Source organism: Anas acuta, chromosome 4 (genome assembly GCF_963932015.1).
Source record: "Anas acuta chromosome 4, bAnaAcu1.1, whole genome shotgun sequence".
Classification (NCBI taxonomy): Eukaryota; Metazoa; Chordata; class Aves; order Anseriformes; family Anatidae; genus Anas; species Anas acuta.
Genome location: NC_088982.1, coordinates 56707619 through 56719657, shown reverse-complemented (window position 1 = coordinate 56719657; position 12039 = coordinate 56707619). Strand labels below are relative to the sequence as shown.

The window sequence follows — 12039 nt, the reverse complement described above, 5'->3', positions numbered from 1 at the left end:
TGTGAGGGGCAGCCATGCACAGGAGCATGTGTCACCTCATAGCCTGGTGATAGCAATGCTCCATTGAGAAGGGGCTGTGTTACTGTCCATGGCCATCTAAGGCTTTTATTGTTCTGGTTTTAATATTTCAGCATGACTGGAGGAGAGGCTGGCATTCAAACTTTCCTTTCTCCCAGATAAATTGTCTTTAAGCTAAAGAGACTCTGGATCTTGTTATGTGAGCCACACGAGGTCTCTAATTGCTCTATGAAAGACAGAATCACTGAATCATGTAAGTTGGAAAAGACCTTCAAGTTCATCAAGTCCAACCACAACCTGACCTATGGAGTCAATAGACTACATCCCTTAATGAAACTGTGCCTTAGAGCCACAAAAGAGAAACCTGGTGATGGGCCAGTGTGCTCAAAAGACTGGACTGTAGCTTGATGCTTAGTATTCTGTGTAAGCAAAGTGGGAAATGTGACTGAAGGCCTCCTAGAAATTTAATGCAGATTTTCAGGATCTGTGATGGATGTTTAAATGACCATCAACAATTTTTTCAAAGAAAGAAAGAAGTGGTGGGGTAACAGTCTTCCACTGTTTTTATGAAAATTGAAAATACCTTGAATGTTTTGCAGATGTCTGTCCTTCAGATGCAATTTTGATAAAATCAAAGTTTGTACATGACAGTTGTGGTTTCATCAAAAGATACTGGTTTGTTGGTCTAGCAGGAGAGCTTTAGGGGCATAGGAATTCTACTGTTAAGGCAGTTCTGTATAGCTAAATGAAGTTTTTAACGTTTGTAACACTGGATTTGGGCTCAAAAATCCTTTTGAGTACCAAGTTCAATAAACCCAGTCATTTGTGTTTATAAGTCACAATGCGCTTTTCAGGTTTAAGGTTCTTGCTTGTTCACAGGTCTGGGGCTTAGGCTTTATAGTTGAACTGCTACCTTCCCCTCAGCAAACACAAACATGTACAGTAGCTGAACTCATTCCAAAGGCAAATGAGTCTGAAAGACAAATGACCTTGTATGAAGATCTTGAAACAATGTACTAGTGGTGTGTATTGATAGTGAGATAAACAATAGGCTTCTGTTCTCTATTTCCTGAAAAAGGCCTTCTCGTCTTTATTTCCCCATACATTTTTGACTGTTTACCCTTGGAACAGAGGAAGTTAGTTCTGCTAGTGAAATAATGCTCTTAGCAGGCATATCATTCTGCTTGTCTAGTTTGTGATAGCTGCAGTGACTAGAGTGTTTTCCACTTAATTAGGAGAACAGTAATATAGTTTGCTGCCAGTTATGTGGAACTGGCATAAGTATTGAAATTGGTTACAACAGGCGACCAAGAAGAGTCTCCAAATCCTTAGATAATATGGTTTTAGTCGTTGTTTTTTTGGATTTGTTTTTGTTTTGAAATGCGCTTGAGGTTTTACTTAACTTGAAGTCTCTCATTATATTGTAATGTATTTATTTGGTGTGCAGTTAAAGATACATTAATTCTTAAATGATTCTATATTATATGGTGCTATATTAATCAAAAATTGCAACCTTTTCAGTGATAAACAAAGTTGAGTCCTTAGATATTAAAAAATAAATCTGTGACATCAGTGAAATTTAGTCAAGTTTTGCCAAAGGTAACTGGCAGAAGATCTGGTACTAATCCTCTTTCCTGCTTCTGTTCAGAGAACAGGTTAATTGTCCAGAGATGTATTGTCTCAATAAGTATCTGAGGGTGCTTTTCATTTTAATAAATTGATATATTAGATCTCAAAGAACTGTGAAGAATTTCAAATCCATAGCTGCTGATTCTATGTAAAAGCCTTTTGCATCTTCAGAAGTATCTAACCATGAGGATAGTAGGTAGCATTGTGCAATTTCTCAGAAATACCAAGATTCCTGAAAAGCAAATTTTAAGATGCAAAGCAAATTCAGCTTACTGTGATAACAGAATTTCTTATTTACAAGAGAACTTTCACAAAAAATCTGCCTAGGGGCTTTGTTTTTAGATAATCTTTTCAATCATCAGTCAATATTTTTGTTGTAATCATGGGGGGCAAGGAGGACAACAGACTTAAATTCCAGAGATGAAAATGAGAACAGGATATAGCTGAAAAGAGATGACGCCTTTTAAAGAGAGCACAGATCTTTTGTTCTAGAGAAAACAGCAGAGGCAGCTCTTCATAAAATGCCATTTTGCATGAACTTCAGTTGATATTAATTAAGTGAGAGCATGATTCTTCATACTTAATCTCTTGATCCATGTCTCTCAAATGTATGAGTTATCAGTTAAACACTTCTGTAAAAAAAAAAAAAATATATATATATATATATATATATATATATATATTTGGAAGTTCTCTTCTTTTGCTGGTTCAGAAATTGGCTGATAACTCTTGACAGTGTCCTGAGTGCTTTCCAAGGAGCATGAGACAAAAAAAAAAATATATATATATATATAATAAAAATAAAACTCCAAGTTTACTCTTTTTGTTCTTCCTTTCCAATTTCAAAGTTTTTCTAATAAGCTATATGTGAATGAAACACTCCTATACTAAACCTGGAGATAAAATGTTAGTAACTTTGTTATTACCTAATGATACGAGCAAGGTGGGCCATGTACTATTAATTTTTTTGAAGGAACTGATGGCAAAGACTTTGGGTGGGGTGGAACCCCATTCTTCTTTCTGAATGTGGAGAGCTAGTTTGGGATACACTGAGACACTGGAGAATAGAATTGTGTATACAGGAAAACTAATGTGCTAATGAAGTAATAGAAAAACAAAAAACAAACAAACAAAAAAAACAAACTTGGACTTCAACAAACTTTACTGTTCTTAAAGTTTTGTGAAAGATGAGACTTCTCTAACCAGATCTTTAGTACTGGAGTTATGAAGCCGTGAGGTATTGATACATGCTGTGAGTGTCACTTCTATAGGTTGCAATTCATCTTCCATGAGGGATGTAGGTAATTTCCCACTTCTCTAAGTGTCTTGAATAAAGATGCTATTATCATGTGCACTGCCACAGATAAGTAGATAAGAGCTAGACTGCTTCAGTAAACCAGTAACTTGAATTCTTTGAAACATGCATTGCTCAAATTGTCAAGTTCTTAATAAACGTTAGTCTCACTATTCTTTACAAAATGTCTCTTCATGGAAAAATAGTGATATGACAGCTGCTTAATCACCAGACTCAAAATGGTTTATGGAAGGGGCATGCATCTTTTCTCAGTTTCTGCTGTTTTTAGCCATGCTGGGAAAAAAATGTAGTATTTTAATATTGGATAGTTAATTGAGGCAACTTTTTAGTTTCCTCATGGTTAGGAAAAAGTTGAGGTGTAGCTATGACAGTACCTTGGATGCCTACATTCTTTCTTGAAATACTGAATCTTATGTCCCAAAAGTTTGCATCAGTTTATTTTTCAATAGGTGGCCTGCCTTTTTCAATGTGTAGAGAACATATCCGTACTCTTTGTGTTTCTTCTTGAGGCAGGTAGCATGGAATTCACTTAGGCACATTATCACGTTACTAGAAGGTATTCCACTACTATTACAAAATCTGAGTAAGAGCATATATAGAATAATATGATAAAGTAATAAAGACATGTATAAAATAATATAACAAGGTAATTACACCTGGTTGTATGGTGTATAAATTCACCTGCATAGTTTGAAACATATGCCATTTGACCTCACAGAAGAAGAATTCTTCAGCCATTGCATGTGAAGTTTCAGTGACTCAGTTGTGTATAGGTTAGATCTAGGAACCCAGTGAAAGTCAAGATTTCCTTTATTTCTCTGCAGTGGAGAAGTTAGGCATCTTTTCTGTCTTTCAGCATGTTGAACAATTTTCCTTCTCTCATCTATCATGATTCTTCTGGTTTGTCAGAATTCTGACCAGTAGCGCATGGACATGGAGCCTGTGGGGACTTAAACCAAATGCCTACGTCAGCAGTGTGTGCTGTACACTTCTTGTTCATGGTTGACTGTTCACCATCAATTAAATTGTACTACAGGGTGACACTAAAGAAAAGTTGTGCTTGAAATCAGTGTTGCTGATATCCATGAAATGGGAAATATGATTATTGTCATCCTTTGAAAAGCATGAGGTAATAGTGACAAGTCTGTTTACTAATAATGAACAGATAATTAGATTTCTTTGAGAGCCAGATGATATTTATTGTATTTTTTGGCATCTAGTGTTTCTTGTAGATAATGATTAACTGATTTACATCTAGTATTTAAAGCAAATATCAGTATATACTGAAACAGTCTTTTTGTCATGTTAAATAAATGCTAAAAGGTAAATCATTCACACAAAACCAGTTGCAGAGGGTGTGTGAAGAAATAAGGTGCCAGAATGGGTTACATATTAATAGTAAATCATCCTGCTGAGAAGATGCTTCAGAAAAGAAATACTGCACTCCAAGACATGTATTGCATTACTTGGGTACTGAATTGGTATTGGTAATGATTTTAACATTCTTCTATTTTCATATTTGCATGGTATTAGCATTTAACATAAAAAAGTTTGTGGCTTGGCCTGTAACCATCAGACAAAAGCAATATGGATAGTAAGGTTATGTAGCATCTGACACTAGTGTTTTCATATGTACAGGTCTTGTATTTATTTAAACTGCACTGCATGTTCAACCTGTTCATTACAGCTCTCTAGCCAACTATTATTCACACCATCACGTGTTGTCTAAAATCAAAGCTGTTGGATTCCTTAAATGTCTTTGTTCATGGAGCTCAAGTTAAATATAAACTGAGCTTTTTAACTTCTGTGAATTAGTTTTGTGGTAAAATAATAGCACCAAACTAGCCATATGGGGGAAAAAAAAAAAAAGAAAACAGCAACAATGATTAATTTGACAGGTTGGTATTCAGTACTTGTGGGTTGTATTTTTTCATTGTAGCTGCTTTTACTAACACAACACTAAAAATGGTTGAGATCAAATGGAAGGGATTTTCTTGTGCTAATCCAAAAAGAATTTATGCTTTACTTTCAAACTTGTTAGCTTTTTCATTGTTCTTATAAGTGCATTATAGTTACTGATTTTTTAATATGAGTCTTGAGGTACAAATATACTTAGTTTTGCTTATTTTTAGCAATGAGAGTTGCTTTACCACTTGAATAGCTTACTAAGTAGCCTGTGTTTGGCATCCTGTTTCAGGTGTCTGTATAACATTCAAACAGTTACTACTTAGAAATAAACTAGACATTAAGGTGACCCATGACTCCAAAAGTGTTTTCAAATGAGTCTTTTTAGCTAAGTAGAACATGACTGAAAATCCAATATATACTGAAATATAAAATATTTTTACCACACCAGCTTGCTTTAGGTTTTGAGTAGAGAATAACTTCAATCTTCTAAGTTGCATGAAAGTACTAAGTTTTTTGGTGATAGTACTTTAAAAAGATCTTTTGCGGTCTTTTCCCATCCTCGTTAATTTGTTTTGATGCATTGTTTTCCTGGTATTTTTGTGTGATGAAAAGTTAAGCTGGTTGGTTGGGAATGCAGCAGAAGGGGACGGGGAGTTCTTTGACATGTCACTGAATGGCCCATGGTAGGAAAAAAATGGAGTGCCAGCAGCTTCATGTCACTAAGTTTCCAAAATAGCACTGATGCTGAAACTGGAAACTTGGGACACAAACTAGAAACAAACCAGTGGCTTCAAGCTTAGTCAACTGATTCATCTGCAGCCAGATATGATGCACTTAAATGCAAATAGAAGTCCATCCATCTTGGATGAGCCTCTCTTTAAAGAAGGCAAAGCATCTTTAGAGACAACTAATTTCAAGATGTATTTTTCACATTAAAAAAAAAAATCATGTATGGTCATTCATTTCCTGAGCTACAGGTAATATAGTCTTCAAGGCCTCATCTCTGCTTTTAACAGAATTTTCCTTTTTCATCCACAAACTTGTTCCCTACTCTTTCTGTTTCTTTAAATAAAAACTTGGACAATGAACAAAGCGTTGGTGATGTGTTTTTTTGTTTGTTTGTTTTGTTTGTTTTTTTCCCTATGGATTTCCTGATTCTGTTTATGTATTTATTTATTTTGCTTGGGTTGGTAGACTGGTTCTTCATTTCTTCTGTATTGCATTTTCATTTTGATTGTAGGCAAGCCCACTGCTGCTGAAAATAGCTCAAATGTGCTTTGAACAGAAACATCTGCTAGCAGCTCAGTTTCTTTCTCTTTCTTTTGCAGATTCTTGCATGTGAGTTTAATTTCTTGAGAGAAATCTTCATAAAGGGCTAAATAAACAAGATCTACATATACAGAAAGTCCTTATTTCCTCTGCACTAGAGACACAGCTAAACTTGTCTGTCTGGTAAGTCATATTTTTCTTAAAGGTTTGTCTTTCTTCCTGCCCTTATTACTTGCATTCTTGAGCTTTAATTAGTGTTCAGAGAAAACAACTTCTGTTTGCTAGTAGTTCTGCTGCATACTATATGTGTAGAATATACATACAGAATTATGATGAAATCTACAAAGGCATTACTGTGCTGCTTTTGCAAACTTCAAAACACTACCTTATGTTTCTGTAGGATGCTTGTTGCAACAGCATATTTTTTTGGTAATATGCACCTATGTCATAGGATGGTAAGCATGGTTGTCAGTCATTCATTTTATAATATAATTCTGTAACAGTTCAATTCACGATATTGCTGGCTTAGTTTCTTGAGTTTTTGCCTCTACTACTTGAAATATTTTTTTTTTCCTTGGTTATGGAATTTTATCAGAGTACAACCCAAACAAAAGAAAGTTGGTTTTGTAGTCTACCTTCTATTTTTATTCTTTACTGTGATTCAAGTGAAGAAAATCTTTGAAGAGCAAAAAAGTTTTGCTCAGTGCTGTGGATTTAAGCAGTTGGCTAGCATTAAAGGGCAGCCTGTATATATCTAGTCAATCTAATTGTGCATAGTAGCCCTTTGGTTTACCACAATTATTGTGTACTTACTGCATGTCCTAGTTCTGCATAGTTCATTGGTCAGGCTTTGCTATAGCCCTAAAGTTAGTTCATTTCAAAAACATACTGAAAGCCAAGTCTTATATAAAAGCAGTTCTACATTTATTGCCAAGCGGTAGTTCTGCATTATATTTACATGAGGAGTGAGGGGGGGGGAAATACACGCGTCAATGCTTTTACATAAAAATTGTTGGGGGGTGACGTTGTCCGGTTGATTTACATTTTAGTAGGGGACTTTCCAGCTTAGTTTTGGACAAAAAGAGAAGCTCTGAAGTGTACATGCACATTTCGTGTAGCATAAAATTTTGTTAAAAATATAGAATTTTGTGTAAAAATCAGGAACTTTCTTTAACAATTTTTCAGGAATAGTAAAAGCAAGTCTGGTTTAGTTCATTACAGGAATGTTTTATTCTGATATGAGGATCAGGGATCTAAGTCTGCTTGCTGTTCCTTAGAGCAGATATTGATAGTGTTATGTAGGTGTTCACCTGAAACCATAGGGCTTTTGCTACCAAGCACGCTTTCTGCTTCAAATGAGACACTTTCTCTCCTTTTCCCTCTCATATTTAATTAACCTATATTTCTTCTGTTCTAAGATCTTCTCTGGTCCTGTCTTGCTCTCACACATGAAGCTGCTTCCTGATCCTGCAGATCAGTCACCCTGTCCTTGTGTTTCCTAAGTTCTTTCCACCACACTGTAGTGAACTAGTCTTACATGGATATTTTTTCTATAAAAATAATTCATCAACTGAGACTTCTTAAGAATAAGCTGAATCTTCCAAAGGAACTTAAAACACTTCAGAGGCCATGCTGTAGTTACCAACTAAGTGCATATTTGTATTAGGGGAGCAATGCAGAAATTTGAGATACCTTAACAAGTCCAAAAGACATACTTGGAGGAGAACTTACTAGAAATTAGGCAAATAATAGACAAAATATTTAAGAAATATTTTCAATTAAAAACAGTGCTTAAATTATATTAATTAAGGGCCCAGGGTTGTCTATGAATGGTAATTTTTAAATTCATGTAGCTCTAAAGTTACTGTATAAAACCACGTTTTTGTTTGGCATTTAATTTTTGACCGAGTAACAAAATTGCCTTACAAGAGCTTGTAGCAGACATGCTGACACAACCCAAATTTTAGTTGAGGAACTTGGCACTAAATTCCAACTAAAGAGAGGAAGTCTCAAGAGAGTGGTGGAATTTCTTTCTTTGTACAAGTATACCTCTGCATTCATGGGGAGTGAACAGTAACATTTTGTGCAAGTTTCTGCTTTGGACAGTGTGTCTTTGTTCACTTCCCAAAGGTGGTGTCAAATACATTTAAAAAAAAAAATGCAAATACAAAAGTTTATTTAATGATATGTTCCCAAGGAACCCTTTAAATCTGTAATGGCCTAGCACTGTTATTTGTAGTTCTTTGTGTATGAAGAATAAAAGCTTGCCTGGAACAATTTAGGTTACATAAATAAATGTGCTCTCTCCTTATTGTTTTTGTAAGCTTAAATAGAGGGATGGGAGGTAAATGTATATATAAGCTTTTATGGTGTACTTATATGATCAAAGAATGTCTCAGAAAATGTTTCCTTCTTGCCAGTATAAAAGTTTTCCTAACAATGCACAATTTTACTGAGCTGTTACTTTAAGAAACAGTAGATCTCGATAGCTTGTCTGTCTTGTTGATAAAGATCTTAAATTAATATACTGTTCATTCATAATGTATAAATGTCAGTTCCACTGAGTGGTCTACATTCAGTTCATTTATTAATGACGGTAGGGTTTTAGGGTATCTGAATTGCACAAATTCTGATCCACGAGCAGAATTTCAAAGTGATGTATGTTCAAACTGTATGGATTTAATATGCTGGAGAAGAAGAAGGTGCTTTGAAAACTGGAGAGCAAGATTTGGTGATGGAGGAAAACAATCTGAATGAAAGGGCCATCATGCAAATGCCTCATCCTTGTATTGTCTCTGATTGGAGATACATTGCTATGGATGCACTTGAGAGTATGCATGTGCTGGTGTGAAAACCAGGAGTTGTTTCTCCACTGGGCTTACGCAGTCTTGTACTATTCTGAGATGGCAATAGATAACTCTGGTAAAGGTTCATGATGTGATTCTGTGTCTAATTCATTGTTATAAAGAGGTGTGATTTTGGTGGCATCCTGGCACATTGGTTGTTTCCTGTCGGGGGGGGGGGGGGGGGGGTGGAGGGGGGAACTAATAATAATGTGGCATTCCTCTTTGTTTACTTAGGCTGTGCACTGACCTTTTTATAGACCTAAGTGAACTCGGAAGCAGCAGGATTCTGGATTATCACAGTAGTGATAGCCTTTGCCTTATCATTATTGACCTGTGGGTTGGGGAAGATGGTAAAATTAATCTCTTCTTAAATGTAGCAACTTCTTAATTAAATGTAGCAACAAGCATCTTGTGTCAGGGTTACTAATTTTAACTTTACTAATTTTAACTTTAACAAGCTTAACCTTTCTAAAAAATGGCCTTTTGAGATGAACATTTTTTAGATTCTGCAACCTCAAGTATTCATTTTCCATCTTAAAAAGAAAAGTAGTTGTCAGTGAAAAACAGATATTTTTGCATATAAACCACACAGGAGTAGGTTAATTATCAGTTTTGCCTCAAGCATTCAGTTTTATTTGACTAATTTGTGTTTGAGTTTGAAAAGTATTGATTTGGTAATAGTCTAGTTGCATGGTACATAGGAGAGAATATCATTGTTTGGCCACCTGTGCACTTGTACTACGAAGAGAAAACCATGCTTATACACTGTCTTTCCTAAGTAAGCACTTAACCATACGTCTAATAAGTATGCTTTAATCTGTTTTCAGAGTGGCTCACATAAGACATTACCTGCTTATGTTTGTGTGTAAGGCTGCATTTGTCTCTGTATATTAGTGGCTTAAGAATTAGTACGTTTCATTAGTGGCTTACATCCCTAAATGTTTAATGCTGTTTAGAAGGCTACATCGTCTTTATTACTGGAGGCAACTTGAGCACTTAGGCTGCTTCGACATTTGAGATTGCTAATCACTTGTTCCACAGAAAGGTTTATTCTTCCCCATTAAAATCATTTAGTAGAAATGCTGCTGCTTAAGAAAAAATTTAAAAAAAAAATCATACTGGGAGAAAAAAAAATCTAACCACCAGTAAAGAAGACTCTTAACATGCGTGTCTTACCTGATCTGTGCAAATTATAATAATAATTTAAAAAAAAAAAAGAAAAAAGTGACAAAGGTAGCAGTGGTTCCGTCCCTGTGAAGCTGAAAGTGAAATCTGCAAGTTAGCATACAAGAAGCCTCCTCTTTGGAAGTGCTCCATGAGGAACACATGTATAGGATTCCTGTGCTTGTATGATTCTTCTCAATAGGCCTAAAATAACAGTTCTGCTACATCCTGCAGCACCTCTTCTCTCAGTTATGTGCGACCCTAAAACTCTGTCACTGGATCTTCTGGAAAGCAGCAGATCTCTTCTCTGCAGGTTGGAGAGTTAAAAATCAAAGGAAGTAGAAGACAGAACAGCAGAGAAAATAGGCTTCCTATCTTATTTGCTCCCTGGGAGAAAAGGAAGCAGAGGAGGCAAGAAAAAGAAGATAAGCCATGTTGCTCTTGTGAGGGGATTTACCTGAAGAATAGCTAATTTGGAGAGCCAGTTCCTCTCTGTAGGTAACAGTCTTTCAGTGCAGTCAAGGTGAGTTTCTATCCATAGGAGGACTTTTTTCAATGGTTTTTATAGCCTTCATTATATAGAATTAGCTAGCTGATCTTTCCATAGTGGTTGTGGAATATAGGTAGTACTAACTCACTGTCAGAGCTCCACTGGCTCTCCAAATGGCATAAAGTCCCATTTTGGTTTCTACTTCCCATTCAGGCCATGCACTGAACAAAGCTTTCCAATATTGAAGAGGAGGCCGATAGCTGATTTTTTGGAATGTTACAGCTCTGACCTTTTAACTCTTTAACAGCTCAAATGTGAGAGTTTTACTTTTTAAAGACTTTTGTTCTAAAATGAGGAAATTAAATGAGTATGTTTTAAAACAACAACAACAAACAAAACTTTTAGAGATAATATGTCTGAGAGTCTGGAACATTCTTATATACTCAAAGACTACTGCCTCTGTCAGAAACAGTGGTTAGACCTGGCCTTAGACTTCTGGAAGCAGCATTAAGCTAATGTTGAATGTTTTTGAGAAGTTGTTGTTTGTTTATTTGCTTGTTTTAATTTTCTGCAGGCAGATTCTTGGAAGCCTACCTGCAGTGTAAGACCTGAATATTTAACGCTAGATCACTTCATACTGATATCTCTTGGAGTAGCTAACAGTAAAACATTCACACAGAGCATTTTACAGCAATCTTTGCATGAAATGAAAGATGCCTTAGTAAAATTGAGCAAGTGTACCATGTAATCTACTGTTTGAACTGGAATTCAGTTTTATCCTCTCAAGGATGATGCTTTGATTCTTCTGAAAAAAAAAAAAAAAAAATCTAAAGCTCAAAAATCTAACTAGGTAAACATGTAATTCCTAAGGAATGTATAAATGTCCATGGGAAGTACTGAATTACTTTAAACTCTAGAACTTGATGCCCTGTGAAGTTTGTGAATGCTAGTGGCAAAGGTTGCTATACACAGCTCTCCCCACCAGACTGGACTTCCCTCCTTTATGTAAATAGGATAAACATAAATCTACTGACTTGGAAATAATTGTGTGGCTTATCGGTCTGTAGCAGCTGACTGCATGGTGGTTTTCTAGCAAAACAGTTAAGTGACAGGCGGCAGGTCAGCATGGTGTTGATCTGTCATCCTGTGATCTTGGAAGACTTGTCCAAATGACTTACAATGCCTAGACTTCTGTAGCAAGGTGCGCCAAATAATTGCTTGTAAAACCAAATGATAAATCAAGAAACACTTGTCTATGCAGATATGTGATTATATATTTATATATATACACATATATAAGCAATACCAAATGGCTAGAATAGCTGAAATAGGAACTGACTTCTCATCACGCTTTGAACAAAACTGGTCAGCTTGGCAGAAGTGCCAAAATACATTTTTGA

At 35.7% G+C, this 12039-nt stretch overlaps 1 protein-coding gene across 4 annotated transcripts in view; it reads left to right on the top strand.

The window, feature by feature from the left end:
- The window catches only part of SORBS2 (sorbin and SH3 domain containing 2), a 155567-nt gene that overhangs the window by 16154 nt on the left and 127374 nt on the right, over nt 1–12039 (top strand). For all 4 annotated transcript variants that reach the window (XM_068681381.1, XM_068681363.1, XM_068681366.1 and 1 more), the window contains exon 2: nt 6199–6322. The gene's annotated coding sequence lies outside the window, so the exon portion shown is untranslated. The remainder of the gene's footprint in view (nt 1–6198; nt 6323–12039) is intronic.